General features: G+C 41.8%; 1 protein-coding gene across 1 annotated transcript in view; it reads left to right on the top strand.

The window, feature by feature from the left end:
• The first annotated feature begins 5,248 nt into the window (after positions 1-5,248).
• The window catches only part of LOC308054126 (uncharacterized protein), a 97,868-nt gene continuing 80,895 nt past the window's right edge, over positions 5,249-22,221 (top strand). Inside the window, exons 1-2 of the mRNA XM_080366411.1 lie at positions 5,249-5,376; positions 8,243-20,912. The gene's annotated coding sequence lies outside the window, so the exon portion shown is untranslated. The remainder of the gene's footprint in view (positions 5,377-8,242; positions 20,913-22,221) is intronic.

The following is a 22,221-nucleotide window of genomic DNA, read 5'->3' as shown; positions in this document are numbered from 1 at the left end:
GGGCTGAGTAGATGTTATAAACTATGTTGTTGTAAATGGTATTGTGTATCTTCTTTCTCCTGTCTGGAATGAAAAATAGCTTCTCTCTTTGATCTTCCCTCATTTGCTAAAAAGTAACCAAAAATAATCCCCCCCCCCCCCCCTTTTTTTTTTATGTTGGGGGTAGGTAGTGAAATGTGACAGGATTAAAAAAATGTTAACCTCCTTTTCAGTGATTACTAACTGTGAAATATAAAATCTCTGTCCAGGTAAAAAATTTGAGTTGTCATAGCAACAGCAGGATGGCTATTTATTTTTGGATTTCCATTTTCACTGATTTATTTAACACATTGGCAATCCATTTATAATGAAGAGGAATTCAAGAGGGTTTTTGTTTCTGGCTAGGTTTATACTAAGCCAAGGTTGGGTTACTTTTCTTCATAGAAAATAAGCAAAGATGAAGGAGGTAAATAAGAAAGAAACCTCGTGGTTTTCAGGGGCTTCTCTTGTAGGCTGACACAGGTGCTGAGGGGTGCTCGGGGAGTGAAAACATGACTGACTTTTTTATTTTATGTCTTTTAGAGGAACCCTAATGTTATAAAACAGAACAAAGATTTAAGTCCAGTGCAGCTGTGAGGCATGAGAGCCGTAGATACTCCCCTCCACCTGCCCTTGGTTGCATGCACACGCTTGCTGCCAAGAAGAGGTCATCAGAGCCATTGAAAGTGACACCTACTGCTCCATCTCCTTGCAGAAGTCAGAGCATGCCCCAAGGCTGTGAATAAAAGCCATCTTTCTCATGTTGGTTATGAGCTCTGCAGCTATGCTCAGTGCAGTTCAAGGCAGTCTCAGGCTCAGCCTCTCTGGATCAAATTTGCCTGGTCTTCACAGTGTTTATGTGAAGGGGGCACCTGGTCCGGGGCTTGGAAGGAGCCACAGTGCAGCCTGGAGTTTGAGGAGCCCAAACATGCTCCATGCTTCAGGATGGGTTGGTTCAAAAAATGGTAAAGATGGCCTTGTCTCATTTTGGAGTGTTTGTGTTTGAATGGGCTGTGCTCTGTTTTCAGGAGTGTTCATCATTTGCAAGTCCAGGTGAGGCCAGTTGCCCTTCGGGTAGCAGATGTGTCTGAAAGGTTCTGTTTCTAGTGACTGAAGTCACCCCTGGATACCCAGGTGCTTTGCATCTAAGCAAACAGGCAGCCACAAAATCAGTGGTACCTGGGAATTTTCATAGCTTACAGTAGCATTAGTCAAAGCACTTTGACAACACTGAAATGTAACAAAAAGCCCAAGAAATGCCTATAACCTATCAATTCCTATATATCTTCTTCCCTGGAAATTTCATTTCGGTGCATACCTTTGAATGTCATCAAATTTAACTGCCACACAAGCCAAATCAAGTTGCAGTGTTTGGTGGCTTTTGAAAGCATCAGGAAATTGGGAAGTCTGAGGCAGATTTTGCAGAAGCAAGCAATGAAATCAAGAGTGGAATAACACAGCAAAAGCAAACCCAGCAGATTTCTGCCTGCGGAACGTGTCTGAGAGTACATAGACGAAGCAAATTTCTGCATGTTTTTTCTCACAGCCTGTCTTTCTGCAATTGCTCTGCAGATTGGTTTCTCTCTGGGATTTGTTTCCTCTGATGGATTTGGGTGACTAAGATTGATGGCTTTAAAAGAACTAGTGTTGATGACACATTTGTAAGGCTTGGTAAAAATTGTGAGCCTGGCAGATACTGGGGAAGTCTTCAATCATTTTCTTTTATTATTGCTGTTTGTGGCATGAATCTGGACTGTTTTCAAGACAAGCACGACAGGAGGCCAGCAGCTGACCAGGGTGAGTGTTGTACTTGCAGTCCAAACCTGTTAATCTGTGAACTTCAGGAAAAGGTGAGCTTTGACCTGTGCGTTAGATAAAATCAAGCATTATTTCCAGATGTGATCTTGAGCATATAGAGAGGAGAGTACTGTCCATCAGTCACTGGTGCTTCCCCTGTTTGTTCTGATGAAGGAATCAGCCTGAAAGTTGTCTTTGGGGCTGAAAGAGGGGGAAGGGTGGGAAAACCCAAGAAATCAACTTCCAGGCATAAATACAATATGAACAAGTCATAAACATTATTAAAGCAAGTCTATCCCTGCAGGGCAGGTTTTTCTTCATAATGCTTTCCTGATTACGCTTCCGCAAAGCTGGGGAAGTGAATAGTGGGCTGATTATCCATGGACCATGATCTACATCAGTGTAGAACTGTTTCCATTGTATGTGAGGAGAGAACTTTGCATATTTACTGGAAGGGGATAGTCATCCTGCTTCTTATTCTGTCTTCAAATTCACAGTGGGCCAGATCCAAAACACAGATATGTCAATGGGATTCTTTGTTTGGGCTCTTCTTATGTCCCGCATTACCATTGCAAAACCTGCCCTGTTTATCATCTTAAATATACATGCCATAAACAGACCTCGTATTGACACAGTTTGTGATCAAACCCCAGACTGATTTGTCAAACACTTTGTAAAATAGGAAGATCAATGGATAGACAACTAGGAAATATTTCTGCAAAGGCTGTATATAAGAAGAAAAAACCCAAACAAAATATGAGTGACTCTGTGACGTAACAGAATTGTCTCTAATTGTTTTTTTCTGTAAAAGAAACAGAACCCTTGAGAGAAATCCAAGTCCTTTTGCATAATGCTTTCTTGGAGCCAGACTCCAGTTGTCTAGTTCATCTTAAGCACCACTGACTTTACTGCATATACAGTATGGCACTGCTTGCTATGAGAGACCAGATCTGATCTTTGATCAATAGTCAGAAAGCATCAGACTTTGTGTAAAGGTTTGTGTCAGTAAGTATATCACATAAAAGACCACTCATGCTTGATACAGTCAGAATAGCGTTTTTTAAACAAATGCACAAGGTGTGTTAGTTTCATTATTGAATTATGACAGAATTTTTTCCAGCACCTCAATTAACATTCATTTACTAAGTACTAAACCATTTTTTCTGTTAAACATAAAGATCAGTGCTAGGAGCTATACATTCTGAAAGATAATTGCATGATGTAATTCTGGTGCTTCAACAATTTGTACTGAAATATTGATGGATATGTTCTAACATATTTTTTTTACAAGCATATTTCATAATCTTTTAAATATCTCTCTCCTGAAAACTTTAGTATAAAGTACAAATCCTCTTTACATAATAGAAGTTTAATGCATCTGGATACTGCTAACCAAACAAAAGTATTTCAGACTGATATCTATTTTCAGAAATAAAAGAAGTTGTTAACATGTAAGTGTGAATTTATGAGGACTATGCAGTAGCAGAAGGGCATGACTAAGGATTCTCAAACAGTTAAGGGTTCCACTTTAGTATTAGAAATATGAAGTATCTTTTCTGGTTCTCGTTAGCATAACTAAGAATAAAAAAACTTCCATTTTCAAATAGAAACTTAATGCTAAGTGACACTTCGCATAATCTCCTTAGGAGAGTCACTCTGTAGTCTTACTGTCTGTGCTATGGTTCTAGCATTAAACCAAGACTTGTACAATGAGAAGAAACGCAGTGAGGTTATACAGGACAATGAAGGACTATCTCAGAGGAGGAGGCCTCACCCATAACCAGTATTTGGAAGAGCAGTTAGTTCAAGTGGTTTGTATGAAAAATGTCATGAAAATGGTATGAAAATTTGTCATGAAAACAAAACTTTGATAGAGCAAATAATAGTAAGTAGTCAGGATAAAGCATTTAGTTGTGAATTTACACAAACTGTGCAGAAAGCTCTTGTGTTTGCTATAGGAGGAAGCTGTAGGAAGACTCCAGAGTGCTGAAAGCTCTGCCTTAGGCTGTTGGATTAATTGACACAGAAAAGTTGAGGGGTTTACCTTTACCACTGCTATTGGTTCCTAGTGCATGAAGAAAATGTAAACTGCAGGGAAAGGCCTGTGAAATCTGGTAAATATTCCTTGAATTTGCTACAGTGTCCTGCTCAGTTATGTACTTACAATGAGTTTCTGTTTCTGTGTTATTCCACTATCCACTTAGCAATTTCAGGCCATGATGGTTTTTCGTTTATCTGCAGAGTTCTCTTTCCTACCTTTGTCTGGCAGCATTCTCTCTCTTTTGGTGCATCTTTCCTGCACTGTATCCTGTCCTGCATCCTGTCCCATCTGCTAAAAAATTAAGTAGGACTTGTACAGGCAACAGTTCTGAACCCTGCTAGTTCACCCCAGCTTTGTCCTGGAAAGTCCCCTCCACTGACAATGAGACATAGATCAGCCTTTCTTCCCATTCAGTCTTTGGCTTTTTTGGTAAGACCACAAAGATGGATGTTTACTGTGATAATGGTGTTGACATTTGCTCACCAGGAATTGGAGCGAGACCATCATTTCATGTCATATAGGTCTCCAGTAACAATCAAATGCTAATGAGTGCCAGGCCATTAGAGGCCTGGCATGCACTCCAGCTAGTGTCCTAAACTCGGTGTCCCATTATCCATTGTATCTGCTAGGTATTGCTACAGTTTGCCCTGTCAGCAAAGATGTTGCACAACCAGCTAGTGACCACCCAAGCCTATTCTGTTTAGGCTAGATGCCATCTTTTTTGGGCAAGTGTACAGATCATGTCTTGAACAGTGCCAGGCACACTGTTTGTGCTTCATTTTCTGCTTATGAGCCTGGTTGAACAAAAAAGGCTATATGTGTATATATGTGTACCAGTAGTGTTCATGTTACATACAATCTGACACCTGGTGGATGGTCCTTGGGGATTATAATGAGGCACCCGCTGCTCTACAGCATGTTTTGGCAACTGGGAGGGCTGGCGAATCCCATGCCTGTCTTCCTTTGCAAGTCTTTGAGTTTCTTTTTGGCACATACTTGCAATGAAGCACAAGATGCAAATACTGCCAAAGCTTCTTGTAGAATAGATGACATTTATATTGTTATGCAGTTTGCTGATCTAAACATACCATTGCCTTGCCTTGATAGCCCAGGGCAAGTGCTAATCAGCTTGTTTCATGGGCACTGTGCCATCTGAAAGGGTGAGCACAAATAGAGACAGTATGTGCATCATCGAGGAGTGTTGCAAGAACACGATTCCCAGCTGAGAGTATTGAAATGTGTCTGTCTCCTGAGCTGGCATGTTGGCATGTAAAAGATAAGTGACAGCATGAAGTATAATGTATTTGGAATAAATCAAGGTTATATTCCTTGGCTGCTTTAAGCTGGTTTTCATTATATAGGTCACATCGTCAACTGATGTAAACTGGCATAGCTGCATTGAAAGCAGTGGAGTTCACCGATTTTGATCTGCTGAGCATCTGGCCCTGTCTGACTGTTCTCCATGAGAAGCTTTCCTTCTCATTTTGCCCTCTACGGCATCATCAAGGGCTGTTTAAAAGGTAACATGTAAGATGAGGAGTTTGGTTTCCTATATTGTCTTCATGGCTCTGTCAGTAACGCTTGATACTGGGCAATTTGCCCTCATCTGTGTGCCTTGCTTCACCTAGTATATGTAACAGTACTTTTATTTAATTAGTACCTTAGTACTAAGGGCTTTACTCAAGCTTTGCTGGAATGGCAGGCATGGTGGCATAGTTCACATGACTGGATGGATATTGCGATGGATGGATGGATACAGCTCTTTGACAAAGATGTACCTGGAAAACAAGGAGAGGGGGTTGTGTTTTGTGCAGAGGAGCAGCAGTGGGTGTTGGAAGCTTCTGGGTTGGGATCAGAGTGGGCAGAGCCACAAAGAAGATGTTGCAGTGGGCAGCTCCTATTAACCACCTGATGGAGAGGAAGACGTGAGCAAAGTTTTCTTTAAACAACTGGGGAAAAAAATCCTGTCATAGCTGCAACAAGGGGAATTCTGATTGGCTATGGGGGATGGGACGGGACGGGACGGGGAGGGGGGGGGGACAGACCTCAAACCTGAGGGCGTGGTGCAGCATGGGAGCAGATGCCCAGAGAGGCTCTGGGATCTCCATTCTTAGGGATTTTCAGAGCTCAAGTGGGCAACACCAGATTCAGTTTTGAGGTTAGCCATGTTTTGAGTAGAAGGATGGCTTAGGTGACTTCCAGCAGTCTTTTACAACCTCTATGTGAAACATTTTTCTACAAATCTCTGTGATTCTCATTTTGTCCTGGATTAGCAGGCAGACAAGGTGTAGCCTGTCCATCCTTGTCCTTGCTTTCAGTAGCATCTGAAGTACCCTCAGTGCCATCTCCTGCCTTCATTTGGCTGGTTTATGTACTGTCCTTTCCCTCTTTCTGTGATTTTCTTGCACCCATTTCCTATTTGCTTGCTTGTTTATTCATCAGACTGGATTTTTCTGGCCATGTTTTCAGGAAAGCACTGTCTATGGGTTTTACATGTAAACAATTGCATTTGAAAACCACCGAAGATGCACTGAAAATGGATACTTGCATGAAATAACAGGGGACTTTGGATGTACAAGTAGAACTCTAATAGCTGACTTGAATTTGTTTTGGTAATCTGGCCCTTATCCCAGACTTTTTGAAAGATAATCATCATTCAAATAGAGGTTTTCATTCACTATAGCATACATTTTATATTTCACTATGTAATGTATAGCCTTCCATATACTCAAGGAAAACAGTTTACAGAGTTAATTGCTGAACTCTGCAGATATAATACTTTAAGTGGGTTATGTTAGATATGAGTTTATGTTAAAAAAGAAGAAATGTTCTACGGGAAAGTTATTGTTTAGGGAACATTGATTTGCATGAATTAATGTTTTCACTTCTGTTGATAGTTAAAAATGGATATTTAAGCTAAGCCACATTTTTAGAGTAACGTAAGTGCTTCATGAGCTATGAACCCAGGGTGTGAGCTGAAGTCCAGTGTTTGGTTGGTGGGTTTTTAAGTCTTCAAATTTCAGTTGGCGTTGGGTCAAACTGTGCCAAAGATTTTATTTTTTTAAATTTTATTTTATTCAAAAAAAAACACCAAATAGGCTTAGAGACAGGTGGATGTTTTGGAGTTCTCATTGTTGCTTACTTACTTTAGACAATCCTCTCCACCCTTCTGTCTCAGCCTACCTATCAGTAAAATTAGGGGTGGTGTTAATGATCCTACCTGACACAGTCATTATAGAAATTAACTGATGAATATTTGTACAATACAGTATTTGTACAAAGGTAGTGTATTACATGTACTGCAGGAGCAGCCATCTGTCACACACACCACACATCTCAAATTTGAAGACTGCAGCAAATATTTTGAGCTTGGGAAGTTAAGTAACTTTGGCAGGACTCAAATCTTTTTCTTGATGTTGTTGCTGGTTTTATTACTTGTTTTTTTATATTTTAATTCAGAATATTGCCCAGGTCTGTAACTGCTGTCAGCTATTGTGACTTTACTTGCCCTATAGTTTGGGGTTATAGCACAAAGAGTCTATGTAAGAGGTTCATCACTGCTTAGAAGGTGTTAGTAGTGAAGCAGACATACTGTCTGAGTTTAATTTAAAATTTTCTCCCATGTAGCTGAGTGTTGGTGACAGATTGAGAGAGAAGGAATAAACCACAGCATTGTGTTTTAAAACAACCCAATGGAACAAAGGGTATATGTATTTGCTTTCCATAGTTCTCTTTAATTACCTCGTATTTCTGTGTCATGCTTGATTGTGTTTAAAGGAAGGTTGCAGATTCACATATATATAAAGATGGAGAGACTAAGGATGATATTCACGTGAATCTGGTCTTAGCCAATGAAAGCAGAAATGTGAATGTGGAGCTGTCCTTCATCAGTGGAGCACCAAGAGAGTGGATCAGGGCTCTGAAGGCAGGAGCCTGGCTTTCCTAATAGTCAGCAGAGCCTTGAGTTGAGGGCTCACAGCTTCTGCTGTTAGGAAGTTCTGCTTCTCTATGGATAAAGTATATGCCTTAAGGCCAACGAGTACCTTGAGCAGCCTCCCTTCTGCCAATGTAACTCTGCTGATTTCAGTAGATGAACACTGGAGAAGGTGGCGCAGCCAGCTCTGACCTCAGGCATTGTTTCAGCAAGAGGCTCTGGGTCTTGATTAACTTGTACTGACAGACATGTCCACCACAGTCAGCTGGATTCTCGTGTACCTACCAATGTACTGAATTACCTGAATTCTCCAGGCCTAGACTCACTCTCTTAGGCATAAATAAAACTTTCAGCGTGTGAACAGAGCTGGGCTCTCCAGCAGTCAATAGCTCAGTAAAATGTGGAGATCACAACTAATTCCCCTAATGAGTGTGAATTTCCTTCTCTTTCAGGATCTACCAGTGCTGCTCAAGTCCCTTCTGTGAACCACACAACAGAAGCTGCTGTCCCAATTCATGGTTGCTCCTTCCCACTGGCAAACAGCCCAAGGAGGAGCTGTTTATAGGTGAGATGTTCAGCATCCAGTCAACTCCACTTACATTATGCAAATGTGCAACATTAGCTTTTTGCTCCTTTCTGTTAGAAAAGCCTTACCAATTGTGAATGGAACTGATAATTAAGAGCTCAGAAGCTTTGTAACCCATTGCTATATTTATACTATATTTGTACAAAGGTAATATAAGCCTTCGACATATTACACAAGTCCATTGCTTCTGCATGATTATCTTCTTTCTCTTTCCTCCTCTCTTTCTATTCTGTGAATTTTTATTCTTTGGAACACCTCCTGCTACGTCTTGTTGCAGCTAAAATTGATCTCACCTGTGAATTTAACATTAACTTTAAAGGCATTACTGTGTCTCTAAGTGAATGTCAGTATGATACTGGCAGTGGAGTGGGTCATTGAAAGAGAACGAAGAACGGCAGGGTGGACTCAGTGTTGAATAACCATGCAACATGGAGGTAATTCAAAAACTAATCGGAGACAGACATAAAAAGAAGTTGTCTTCTGGAATGCAGAAGGTCAGGTAAAATGAAAAGCAAAGCTGAAAACAGTGAATCTGTTTCACATCAGTGAAGGCAGAGGAGTCCTACCCAGGATTAGTTTGGCCACTGTCAGCGTTTGGTGCTGCAGATAACATGAGTTCCATAGTAACGATTTTTTAACCTGAAATTCTTGTGTGCAAGGATGCATATTAACTAGAAAATGGACTTGAGTTTCACTGAGATCATTAAAAACTAGCTTTATTTTATTTTCCACCCACCATCCTGCTCAGAAAAATGGACTTTTTTTTTTTAAGTCCTTAAATAAGGATGAAAATTTAGTGTTAGGCAGATGCTGTCATTTTCTTCCTACCTCTCCAGCAAAAACCCACATGTGATGTGCTGCATTGGGCCCTGAGGCTATAGGATGGAACCTGCAGCACATGCCCAGGGACTTGTAGTCATATGAGTCATATGTTGCACGGACCAAGTTTAATCGCAGAGAGAATGTTACAACACAGGAAAAAAACCCTGAAAATAACAGGAATTGGTACAGTATTTGGGCCATAAACACAGGTTAGAACAGTCTGGGTATTTGCTTTAATCCTCTCTGATTCTATTTTGAATTGCAATGTTCCTACTTGCTAAACCACTTTCCATTTTTGCTGTTTTACCATGACATAAGGAGGAGGGATATTTTGGAAACTGGAAAACTGCCACTTGCACCAGAATGGCATGCTGCCGCTAATTTTTGCAGGTTTTTTGAACTGAGCATTGCTACTCTGAAAGCTCTGTCATCCTCTTCTTCTAGGATTCCCCACAGAGATCCCCACCCTCTTACAAAGCAGGACATGCTCCAGGTTACAGGACTTTTGTTCCTTCCTCTGCAAGCTGTGCTGCCTCACCAGCTTCAAAATCAGGCACTTTGAAATGATGAACTGAATATTTGAGAGGATGAAGGAGTTTGGATTTATGGGCTCTTCCTCCCTTATCTTCAGCAGCACAGATTCAGTGGGCCCAAACATTGCCAAAAGATGAGGAGTGTGAGCACATCCTTAGTGTAGACAGGATGAAAAGTTGCTCCATGATATGTATTGATGTAGTTTAGCATAATTTCATTCAAAGCTCAAGCAAAACAGTTCAACTCTCCATGAAGGGTTTGGCTTTGTGGCATCGAGGTGGCAAGGAATCATTGGTGCAGCATGTTGGCTGGGTTGGAAGAGAGGTGCTTGTGACAGTCCTAGCCAGGAAAATGCTTGATGATGGACATTTCAGTAGCTGATGTTGCACAGTAGCTCATGATGAAGCAACCTGAATGGTAGGTAAGAGCTGGAGATGAGGCTTGATTTTTTTGTTTGTTTCTTTTTTTTTTCTTCTCCCAGTATAATGAAACATTACAAGGGTCTTGCTTTGCACCTTTGCTTGCTTATGTTCTGCCATAGGTTTGGGTGAGGTTTAGCAGGCATGACAGGTAGCTACGTTGAGGGAGAATCTCAAAATGTGTACAATGACATAGTGAAGCCTCTGTTATAGAGGGGTAAACTAATCTCACTTCTACTTCTTTGTTTTTTTTCCTTTTCCCTTGAGCAGAAATTTGAGGAAGTCATTTAATGTCACCTAGTGAGTTTTAATGGAGGCTTGGAAGAAGAAGAAAAAAAGCCCTCCAGTGTCTGCTTGTTTCTTAGGTATGCCACATTGCCCACAGCTAGTCTCACCACTCCCAGAGAAAGTTTGTGTAAGTCCTAAAATAATTTCATTCCGCTGGCCCACAAATATTCCCATTTGGTCAGCCTTATATAGAGTAATTACTGTTTAACAAGACACCACAGCTGGGTTAGGGCTTATTTTGGGTTGTGAGTTATAAAAAGCTGTTTGTAGAAAAAAATATATTAAAATTTACTATGTTTGTCAATCTGTTATTCTAAACAAATAAGTCTAGAAACTTATTAGTTTACTTGTTCTTTTTTACTTGTTTTGCTTTAAGAGTCAGCATTCATGAGATTACTGGCATTAGTGCCAAAGGCATCCAGCCATCTCATCCTGGCTTATTTAGGTATGTCTGCAGTCCAATTTAAAAAAATGTAATTGTTAGGTAGCCAGGTGTTGTGGTGATATTGAGCAAGTATTGTGGAGTGGCACATTCTCAGGAAAGGGGGTCAAGGTTTAACGAGTGGAGACATGGGAAGTTCATTTTCATGAGCAGGTGATAGGTGTGATGGGTGGGAAGAAGGATCCTGAGGAAACGTGTTGGCTCTGTGCTCTCCTCCAAATAGGTCTTTGCATTTTATGTACCTGAAGTGCTGTGCCCAGAGCAGGAAGTTCATTCCCACAGCTGTGCTGTGGTATAATTAGCGTTTTTTCAGACCATGCAGAGTCCAACATCAAAGTTCCTTCTAATTTTAATAACTTTGATATATACATATATATGCATGTATTTTATATTAGTGATTATATGGGTATATGTGTGTGTACAGCTAGAAAAAAAGAAAACACGTCTATGTATATACATGTGTCATTTCTTATCTGCTACTAAAATACAGGTGTCTCTGTGGGAAACAAGTTAAGCTGTTATTGTACAAGAGTTCAGGAAGCTGAGAGTATTGTATTCACTTACATGGTTTCCCATTCTGTGTTGGTCATTTCACCTCAAAAATTAGCATCCTACTCTATTTCACAGAAGACCCCAATATTTTTAGTATTCATAGGAAAGAATGTTGTCCACTGGGACAGAGCAAGACGCTGTGTATCAGGATTTAGGGTTTGATTGTCTTTTTCTACTTACTTTATGGCCTGGGACAATTCTTAGCATTCTTCTGTGCCTCTGTTTAATAGCAAAATGGGACTAGTAACATTGAGTTACCTTGCACAGAACTATCTAAAGATGAAATACAAGTTTGGAGACCTTTTACTAGCCTTTGGCATCAGAGAATTAGAGGAGTTATGAGAATCATTCCTGTATTTTGGCTTTATTAATGATACGAACTTCTTGAGAAATTTTATTAATGAAATGGAGCTGGGAAACAAACCAGAAGCAGATAGGCAGAAATCAAATCCCTTTGTGGACAGTTATACAATGTGCTAAGTAAGGATGGCTGCATCCTTGGATTTTTTCTCGTGAAAAATTCTGAAATGCGTATGGAAAAAAGTTTCCTCTCTATAACAAAAGTGATGAGACAACTGGCATTTCAATAATATTTAAGGCAAGACAGATCTGAAAAGATATACATTGGAAATTATGGAAATCTTTCAAACTGGAAATCTGAAACCAAAATTGAGACTGGGAACACAAGCTGTTGGCTCAGAAGTGACTCTCGGGCTTCTTGGCTCCTTATTCTTCACCAGCTGTGCCAGAGAGGTGGGGAATGACAGCCTGGAAGCCCTGAGGTCTAAGCCTTGGACCAGAAGCAGATACATCATGGGGTGGGGAAACAGAGATATGAACACAGTTTTTCCTCCACTTGCGTTTCCTGTCAGGGCATCCATCGTGTTATTCCTTATATTCATATATTTCTTATGCCTGTTACCCCAGGTTGTGCCTGTGAAGTGTTGGAGGTGAAGAAGTGCACACCCATCCTCTTTGCCTTTCTTGCCAAGGACAGGTACCACGTGGTCACTTGGGACTGAACATACTGCCAGGTAAGGGAGCACACCTTCCTCCCTGGGTGGTGGAGTGACCAGTTAAATGTGAACTGACCCTGTGGTAGTCCTAGCAGCATAGGTTGTAACATACCAACTTTGCCTTTCCGTTGGATATTTCCTACGTGTTCATAGTAAGAATTTAGTTCTTTTTCCATCTACAGCAATTCTAATAGGTCCAGATAAATGTTGTTGTGTAGGCACCAACAGTAAGGAGAAAACAAGTTTGATCCCAGGCCATCAGGGACTGAATCTTTTCCATTGTAGGTTGCTTCTTGAATTAGTCTGAAAGAGCTTTCATTTTATTTAAAATGCTTTTATTGATCAAAAAGGCTTTGTTCATAGGCTCTATCTTCTTGAGTGGCTGAAGCAGGCTTAACTCATGACAGGAGTTCTCATTTGAGTTCATTTTTATCATCTTGGTGGTTGCTAAATTTCAGGCTTTTCTTCTCTGTAAAGGTAACTGCAAAAGAGGCACATGGTTTAGAGAAGAAAAAGTGTAGGTTTCCTTCCAGTCCATTAATTTTCTTTCATTGAGCTTTGTACCAGTTTGAGTGCACAGCTGAGAGAAATCAAAACACAGACATCTAGACTATTACATAAGATCAAAAAGAGAACAGAATTGTTTTTAAGCTGAGTATAATGTTTTTGTCTGAAGTCATGAACATTTTTGAGAGCGCAGAACATTCTTCCTGTTCTGCCTCAGGATGAAACTTAGTTCATATGAACTGCAGAGAGATCCTAAAATATTTGAAGCCGTTTAATTCCAGGTCCTTACTGACTGAGGCCAAGCAGGGATTTGAACCTGATTTTCATATGCGCTCTTTTCTTCTCTTTCCTCCTTTTAACTTGATGTTCCATATTATATTGATGATTCTGTGGATTTCATAAAAATGGATTCATTCAGGTCAGACACTTAGGAATTATTTTTTTTAATCTGACCCAGTCTTTTGTGTCCAGCCACCCCCACCCCTGAAATAAATAAATAGATTTTCTGTGGAAATTTCCATAGAACATTTTCCTGTGTCTTGCCTCATAATTATATTATTTTACAATATTTTAAGTTATAACTGTTCCTAACTGAGTGTCTGTATGATGTAAAGGACAAAGAGCAAGTGGAATGTCTAGGCTAATCTCCTGTCTAAGGGACAGCTTACAGCCAATGTATGTGCATCCAGCCACAGTGGATAGCTTTGCTGGGTTCATTGACCTCTGTATACATGTCTGTTAGAAACAGGCTAGAAACTGGACTGAACTCCTGCTGCTGCTAGCCACTTCCAGTCCTGAACAGAAAAGGAAACACCAGTTTTTCTTCCACAGTCCGGATGCTGACTCACCTGTGTGGTGAAAGAAAATAGCCAAAGGGTAGCTATTTCACCAGTGTCCCAGTGTGCCTGGGGATATTTCATCAGCTGCTTTACTTGGGCAAGTTAAACTGGAAAGCTTTAAGGCCTGAGGACAGTTCAGTAGTTACTCACACTTAGCTTGGCTGTGTGTTTGATGCCCTGGTGCCTGAGGTCCCAATCACCGGTAAGTTTTATTTCACAGTCTGGTTTAAAGCTACTGGCAACATCTAGTTGTTTTGCATTGATGTTTCATTGATGCATGGTGTCAATTCAAGCCTCTTTTGTTTGAATTTGGAAAAATGTTCCAACTCATCTGCCTCTTCTCTGTGTCTGGTTCCAGGTCCTGACCTGGTCTGTGGTAGGACTGGGGAGCTGTCCCACTGCTGTTGTGTTTTACTGCCCAGCAGCTGGGTTTTGGTGGGGTGGGGAGAGCCGAGCTGACAGCGATGTGCAAGACGAAGGAACCACTGTTCCTGAATTTCTGAAGGCTGGCGGTGACCAAGCAGCACTGTTGTCAGTGGCCCTCCTGGTGCAAGGCAGGAAAACTTCCTCTGACCTTGTGCAGTGTTTCCATGCCCTCTGCCTGCCCTGGAAGGCCTCCAGATGCCTTCAGACCAAACAACTTTGTAAAAGCTTGCTGGAGAGGGCATCACTTTTAATACTGCATGGAAGAAGATTTCTCCCCTGCTGTACACCTTTTCCTTATTTTCAGAGCCGGCTGCCCTGATGAATACCCAAGCTGGGGACATGAGTTCAGGCAGGCTACCAGAAAGGATCTCCACACCTGGGTCAGTGCTCAGGCAGGATGCTGATGGTCCGTGAACTGTGCCTGCAAGGTCGAGATCTGAGCTCCTCCTCACTTTGAGCCTGTCCTGAAGTTCAGGACTGGAGCAGGCAGTGGCTGTCTTTTGCTGACAGCTCACTGCAGCGCTGCTTCGCTGTCCGTCCGCCATCGATGCTCACCTCTGCCAGGATGGCCGATAGAGCGAATCTCTGCTTATCTGAATGCAGAGACACAGGCAGCAAAAGATTTAATGCAAATGTGGCGTCGCACAGCCCTGTTCCTTCCCACAAACTATTGATTACGGGCCTGATTGGCTCTCCCCGATAATGGCCATAGGCAGAAGCCAACAGGGCGAGGAGGAGGGAGCCTGTCAGGATCATTCGATGCAGCCGGTGAGCCAATGAGAGGAGAAAGCTGGTGGGTTGGGCTGGGAGAGAGCAGGGGGGGGAACTGTCTCAGCAACAGCAGAAAGCAACTCTTTCCCCCGCCCACCCCACAACCATGCTGGAAAGTTCCTGATGATGCTTCTTAATGTATTTGTCTCGCTCACGCCAAGTCTGTACATGATTTGTGTGACTTTGCTGCATGTGCCGGTTTACCCCTTTTCTCTGTGATCCTGTGGGAAGGGTAGAAGGGAATCTTTCTTTGTCTGCCCTACTAAAACCAACTAGTGAGCACAAGGTAAAGGGTTCTGCTGCTGGATTCATTGCCGTGCAAGCCCTGAGAACAGAAGTGAGTTTTGTGTTGTCTTTTTGTGGTTGGTATCTTCCCCTTGACATCTTTCTGAGACAGTCTGTTGTGCCAGCGGGAGCTGGACACCTGGACTGTATTCTCAGCTCTGCTAAAGAGCCCTTATATGAAGCCAAATGAATCCCTACCCTTCAGAATCCAGGTCACTCCGCCAGGTTGCTGAGCTCTCTGTTTTTGGAATTAGAAGAAAAGCTTTCTCCCTGTGATCTATGGGCTGAGAAAAGCCAGTCCAAGGCACCATACTGCTTTGCCTCTTATCTTTTATCTGCCTTATAGCAGGAAATGTTCTTTCTGTCTCTCTGCCTCTCTTATGGTCAATCTATCATTGGTTTAACCAACCGAAAATGAAAATGGCAGTTAAATTTGTCCAAACCTTTTGAACATTTATTGGAACCAAACATTGGAACTTTCAGCACTCCCTTGAAAATGACCTTCGTTGTCCTCCTCTCACCTGCTGCCTCCTCCTGCTCATAAGTATTCACGCATTTATCTCACTATTTGCATGCTGATAATAGACATAGATTTTGTTAGTCCTGCATCTGTCAAGACGGCAAGGACAATAATAGAAGCACCGTCGGGACCAATATATATTGGTCTTAGGAGTGTGTCCAATAATGTCTGGGTCAGGGAGCCTTTAACTGCAGTGTCAGGGAGTTTAGTCAGCTGTCATCGCTTCTTAATTAAAAATAGCTGAGACTTACTCACATTCCATTGCTGTGTGTTAGCTCATTCGTCATCTTGTCCTCTGCTCTCCAGCAAACCCCCTAAACATCTTCAATAACAGACAATGGGTAGAAATGCTTGCAGCAGGTAAGAAGACAAGGGAGCAAAGAGAGGATAACCTGTGCCATAAGTTGCTCTTTGGGTCAAGAGTTTGCAAGTGTTTAGCAGGATTCAAAGAGAATGGGAATACTGCAGTATGTACTGTGTGTATGTATTTTATATATATAAAACTAGCCTCTGCACAGGCATGTGTCAGGGAATAAATCAAACAGCAGCTGCCCTGAGGTTACAAGAAACTTTCCTTGTGGACAAACCAACCTATATGTTTCCATGTTGAATTTCCAGCATCTTCCTCTGGTCCAGTATTCTAAAAGACAGAATGTTTTTTCAGTATGATCCAGTCAGACCTTTCCTATGTACATAAGTGATCGGATTCCTAATTCCTTGCTAAATGGAATTTAGTGGTATCAGTAGGTTTCACTAATTTATTTGTGATATTCCTGAGGGGACAGGGAGATGGAAGGTTACAGAGAGGTTCAGGAGCTGCAGAGGGAAATAAATAGCACGCTGTAATATCATTACTGAAAGAAATTATATCCCCCTCCCCCTGCCAAATAAAAAAGAATTTATTGTGTTTCAAGCTAATGCTTGGAGCCAAAGGACAGGTCTGGCATGGGGAGAATTTTTCTGGCTTTCCTTTTACAAGTAAATCAGAGGTGGAAGGGCATTAGACCGACTAACTTCCTGAACTGGAAGTTGCATCCGGACTACCATATTTAATTGTCTGTGGCTGACCTATCTTCCATGAATTTTGCTAATCCATTTTTTAACCTGTTTATATATTTGGCCCCACAGCATTGGATGGTGATGAATCCCACCATTAAGTCACATATTGTTAGAAAAAGTTCATCCAGGATGTCCTGTACAATGCTATCAATCTGTCCAGTGAGTAAATGGATGGCTGTTGCCAGGGCTTCAGATCCCTCAGCCCAAAGGCGATAATTCCCCTTGAGACCACATCCATCCCTTGCACTGGAAAAGGGAAGCAGCACCAAACCTCCTGTGCTTCACCACCCAACTTTGGCTGCAAGGCAACAGTGTTAGCTCTCACAGAGGGCAGCTTTTGCAGTCCCACTACTAAATGGTGATTTCTCTGGCCGTACATAGTTGTTTCCCTCAGGACTGTGTTCCTGCTGGCTTGACTGAAGATCCAGGGATACTTGCTGATGTTCTAAGAACGTTATATTTCCTGTAGGGGGGAAATTCACATGCAGCTAGTGGGATATACCTGGATTAAGTTAAGATACTCTCTTCAATCTGGTCAGGTTTTTTCTGAGTTCAGTTCAAGAAAGCTGTGGAACAGTTTATAGGAATAAGCAGGGAAGCCCGCTGATTTGACTTGATATTGGTTGGGGATTTTGAGTTATTCTAAGGTATGCTGGTACAGGAAAGCAGAAGCAACAGGTAAAAGCTCATCTGAACCCCAAAGCATCAAGCTAAGGACAGACCTTCACATTAGTAGAGACATTTTCAGACTGCAGATTTTTTTTTTTAAACTAATTAAGCTATGATGACTTCAGCTGTATTTTCAGCCTCTGATTAAGGCCATGATACCAATTAAACTCTGGAATTATAAAAAATGCAAATAGTCACATCCATGTGCATTTCCATGCTCCAGGATAGCAGTGGGAATATTTGGCAGAGTCCCTTGTGGTCACAAGTTTTTATTTTCTTTTTTATCTTTTCTTTTCTTTTTCTTTTCTTTTCTTTTCTTTTCTTTTCTTTTCTTTTCTTTTCTTTTCTTTTCTTTTCTTTTCTTTTCTTTTCTTTTCTTTTTTCTTTTCTTTCTTTTTTTCTTCTTTTTTTTCTTTTTTTTTTTTTCCAAATGGCAGCGCTTAACTTGATGCAGAGCTAAAAAAATCAGCTGCTGGGGTAAATGTCTCAGCTGCCTTGCAGCTAGACAAGTAAGTTTGTTTAAAACACAGCAAAGTTTTGGAAGGAATTCTGGGTTTCTTGAAATCTGACTGTGGCATTTTCACTGAATGGGCTGTTGGGATTGAAATACCATGTAATCCTTAGAGAGCGAGTCTGCTTTCAGTAGCGAAACTCTTGGAGCTGCATTTAAGCTACCTACTTTGTTCTCCTAGTTCCAGAGCATGATAAATTATTTAGACCTCTAGCTGTCCTTCCAGATCCTCTCTCTCTGGCATCCCCTATGACATACATGCAGAAATCTGCACCAGGAGGTCTGATTGTGGCCTTTGCTTCAGTCCAGATGTGTTTTGGTTGTGGCGCTACTACACACTAAGGGGTCTGATGTTTTGATCTCTTTACTGTCAACCATCTTAGCAGGCACCAAGCACCTCTTCTGAGTAATAGCCATTCTTGTGTACAAATACATCTTTTGAAGTAGGTTTTTGTAAACGTAAGTAGGGCTCATCTCCAGATGAATAGTCTTGCAGAAGTACAGTTAGCTGGTCTTTGAGGTAAGATAGAGTTCTCTAGGCTAGGAGCTGGGTGAGTAAATATTGCCTCTGACTTGTCTCACCAGTGTCACCGTATACCTAGATCATGGAAGTTTCTGTTTATTATAAAAGGCTTTGCACAGTTCCAGTGATACCCCAAGTACCACTTCTGCATCACTGCCTGTGCCCTGGTCAGTCTTTTGGATGTTCAGCCTTTCTTCTGGTTGAGGCAGTGGCCCGTGGGACTTCGAAGTATCTGCCCCACCCTTGCAGCCCTTTTGCCTTGCCATTATGGAGGCTCTGCTGGATCTGGCAGTGTTTGCAGCCGATACCAGCTGGGATACTGGAGGGGTATGCCAGTAGGCAGTCTAGTTATAACCTGCCCAGAGGGAATTTTCTTCCTAGTGCCTAGTTAGTTCATATTAAAGACATAAATTAAAAAAAGGTGCACAAGACACTATTTAAATGCAGCAAATGCATGTCATATTTAATAAACTGGAACTCTCGCTGGTGTGAAGTGACAATAATTTATTGGAGTCACTTACCAGATAGCAATATGACCCAATGTCTACAGTTGAGTCCAGTCAATGGCAGGGTTGGTAGTAAAGCTATGTCATTTTTTACTTTCCCTCTCGACTGTCCTTTCAGTATGTTAAAACAAAGAAATAAGGGGTCATTACTTTACCTATGACAACTGATTTTTTTCATCCTCCTGCTATTATGGGCTGCAGATGTTTCACAGCCAGCCCAGACTAATAAGAACAGACATTCTGGCCACATGCCAAAATTAAATAGATATATATAAAACTGTCCAGAAAGAAAAGAAAAGAACAGACAAGGGGGGTGAGGGGGAAGAAAAAGAAAGCACAGGAATCACTCCATGCTGAGATTTTGTACTTTTGTGTCTCCTGAAGAGAATACATCAGTCAGGAATCAACGGTTTGAAAAGTCATTCAGCCCCTCCAAATTAGAAAGTGAACCATCTGCACGACAGGATGAAGCTCTTCTCAAAGGCTGTGGGACAGGGCTGATCTCAGTGACACTAGGGCAAGCCTGGAGTACCTCCACCAGAGTTAGAACCAGCTTACCCAGGATATCAGATTCTGGCCTAGTACATGCATCTTCCTGCCAGAATAACGTTTTGGACCCAGCCCTTTAATGTTGTATCAACATAGTGACAGGCTCCTCTGTTCCAGAGCTGGTGAGGAATTGCTGTGGGGTTGTCCAGTGTTAATTAATCCCTTTTAGGCAAAATTTGAGCTCAGTGGAAACTGCAAAGACAAGGCAGCCCATTCAGAGCTCTACAGCCTCTCGACCTCTTCCATTTCAGCAATGTGTCTTGCCCTCAAGTCCCACATGCCACAACAAATCCCTTGTGTTTCCTGGAAGTCAGAGCAGTGGTTGAAGAGTCAGTGGGAAGGAAAGATGTGCTGTATGAGAACCGAAGATATACATGTGTCCTTACAACTTTGCAGATGATGCTCTTTGGAAAGACTGGGTTGTGATGCAGACTTCCCAAGGTGTTGCATTTTTGGGTGTGAGCCAAACAGCAGCCAGGATAACTGAGCACAAAGGAAGAGCTGGATCTGAGGCAGTGGCTGGCTTAGAACATTTGGCTTGAAACACCCTAATGCACTGTAGCTAATGGTGAGAGATCAAAGTCTCCAAAGATACCTCTGTTGAATAAGTGCCTTGGGGATGTCCCTCACCTGAGCTACCTCAGGCAGGTCCCTAAAGGTAAGTGAGATATGTCCAGGCCTAAGGGCATGTCCATGGGGAGAAAGAGATAGTTCTGACTTCAGTTAGCCACAGCAAGGGGTCACAGCGATGCCCTGATCCCAACAGCTATACTGCTCATGCAAAACAAACCTGAGTGCATCTTCCTCTGTGCTGCTCAGTGTTTCTCGGTCTGAATTATCTCTCAGGTGCAACCAGGTTGTCCCTGACCCCAGACACAGACATGCTTCTGGGCTGCATCCTAAAAGATGCCAGAAGACATTACCCAACCCACCAAATGGTTTGGGGTCCATATATCATAGTAATGGACACATCTGAGGTAAAATTACTTTGCTGAATTTAATGTGACAGATCCCAACCACAAATTTCTTACCCAGATTTGTTTGGAACCAGGATTTGGTTCAGGCCAATAGTTTTGTTTTGTTTGTTTATCTAAGATATGTTTTTGGATGCTTAGCGGGGGGGGGGGGGGGGGGGAAGCCATAACTGATGGATGCTAATTATGTTCATTTCAGATCTCCTTTTGGCAGCTGGATGAGAAGGGAATGCCACTGCAAAGGCAGGATTACTGAGGCAAGGTTCAGGTTGTATTCAAAGGGGACACAAGTGGTGTGCATTACACATATCACAACCACAACAGGTCAGTACCTTTTCCCTGGATCACTGTCAGAGTTGTGAGTAACATCCGTGATAATTCAGTCAGGCCCTGTATATGGATTTAAAGGTGATAAAAATGCCACAACTGAAATTAATTTGTATCAGAAAGAAATTACACAGTTGTAAGGCTTAAATGGTTTTAAAAATGGTGTTAGATCAAATGTTTTATAGTAAGCAAATGGTTGATGAAAAAAGTTTCAGCAAGTGCTTTGTAATGAGACAGACAGAGTCAGTTTTGAATTTTCTGCTTTTTTGGATGGACTTTGGGTTTTTGCATTAACCCAACTAGGCAGTTTGCTTGGAAAGGTCTGCAAATTCTGGCGTGTTGTTTGCAGAGTGCTGAGAACACTGTGACATCTCTGAAAATACAAATAATGGTAGTGGTAATGAACAGCAGCTTATGAAAATCTTTTGTGATGGCTTAGAGATCCATGAATTCTTTTGCTCTCTGATTCACCCCTTGAAGTATCCTGTGCTTTGATTTCTGTTTTTGGGTGCCAGTAATGTGCAGCTAAGATCTGCTAAGAAAATGAATGCAATTTTTCTTTGAAAGAGTTTCAGATCTGCAGCTGGTGCAAACCTGTGTCTTGGGTGGCTTCAGGAGAAATTATTCCCTAATCTGGCAATCAGGACTTGATCCTCCTGGGTAGAAGTTCAAGTTCCTTACAGTTCCCATGACCAGAACTCAGTTTTATGATGGCTTCCTGGAGCTTTGGTCATTCCTTTAGTTAACATCAACATGGTTTATGCATATTCAGCTGCTGAGAAGACCAGGTGCCAGTTTAAAGCATTCACGCTTCATAGTTGTGGTTTGCTTTGAGGCTGAAAACTTTTTAGGTGCATAGTGGTTTATAGTGCAAGTGCACTAGAGCAATTCTCATTCTCTTGTACTGTATGTACAAACTCCTTAGTTGAAGACTGGTTCTGTCTAACATTAAGCATTTGGCTGGGCTGCCTAGGGTACAGTCCTATGCTTCCCAGCATACCTGTGAGTGAGTGGAGAGAAATAAAAGGGTGCAGAAGGCAACTCAGGTTTCTGGGAGATTGAGTATTGCTCTGAAAATGCCCATCTCTCCCGCTGATCACGGTGAGAGCTGAAGGCATAGCAGAAAGGGGACGGGTTCAGGGCACTGCTGTGCAGGCTTTTAAAAATGCTGCAGAGAAAGATGCCAGATCTTTGCATGGGGTGTCCTGGTTTGGGAGCTGTTGTGGAGATGAGATACAGAACCACATGTATATTGAGTGGCAGGGACATTACTTCATTTTCTTCTCTTCTTAAGCTTATCTGAGGG

Source organism: Falco punctatus (assembly GCF_963210335.1).
Source record: "Falco punctatus genome assembly, chromosome: 16".
Lineage (NCBI taxonomy): Eukaryota > Metazoa > Chordata > Aves > Falconiformes > Falconidae > Falco > Falco punctatus.
The sequence above is the reverse complement of the archived record's forward strand: the minus strand, read 5'-3'. Positions and strand labels throughout refer to the sequence as shown.